This window comes from Gavialis gangeticus, unplaced genomic scaffold (assembly GCF_001723915.1).
Source record: "Gavialis gangeticus isolate Ggan-Ray unplaced genomic scaffold, GavGan_comp1, whole genome shotgun sequence".
Taxonomy (NCBI): Eukaryota; Metazoa; Chordata; order Crocodylia; family Gavialidae; genus Gavialis; species Gavialis gangeticus.
This window is the reverse complement of record NW_017728998.1, coordinates 21,843,275-21,843,539: the sequence shown is the minus strand read 5'-3', so window position 1 is coordinate 21,843,539 and position 265 is coordinate 21,843,275. Positions and strand designations below refer to the sequence as shown.

Below are 265 nucleotides of genomic sequence, written 5' to 3'. Positions count from 1 at the left end.
CCAGGGTTTGAAACATTAGTTTAATGTTGCAAGGAATGTTTAAATTAAAGATTAGTTGCAGATCTTCATTAGGATCTTTAGGCTTCGCTCCTGCTGCTTTTTTTGTCTAAGACACTGTGAAACTAAAACTAAGAATAAACAAGAACTACAGTTGTCCATCAGAGGACAAAACTTGAGACCGCACACATTAAGCCCAAAACTTCCACAGAAATCTTCTCCTTGGTATTGCATTATGCCAGCAAGCTACTGCTGTTTGTCTGGGGGG

At 39.2% G+C, this 265-nt stretch overlaps 1 protein-coding gene across 2 annotated transcripts in view; it reads right to left on the bottom strand.

Moving 5' to 3' along the window:
• The window catches only part of RHPN2 (rhophilin Rho GTPase binding protein 2), a 53,941-nt gene that overhangs the window by 18,362 nt on the left and 35,314 nt on the right, over nt 1–265 (bottom strand). The window lies entirely within an intron of this gene.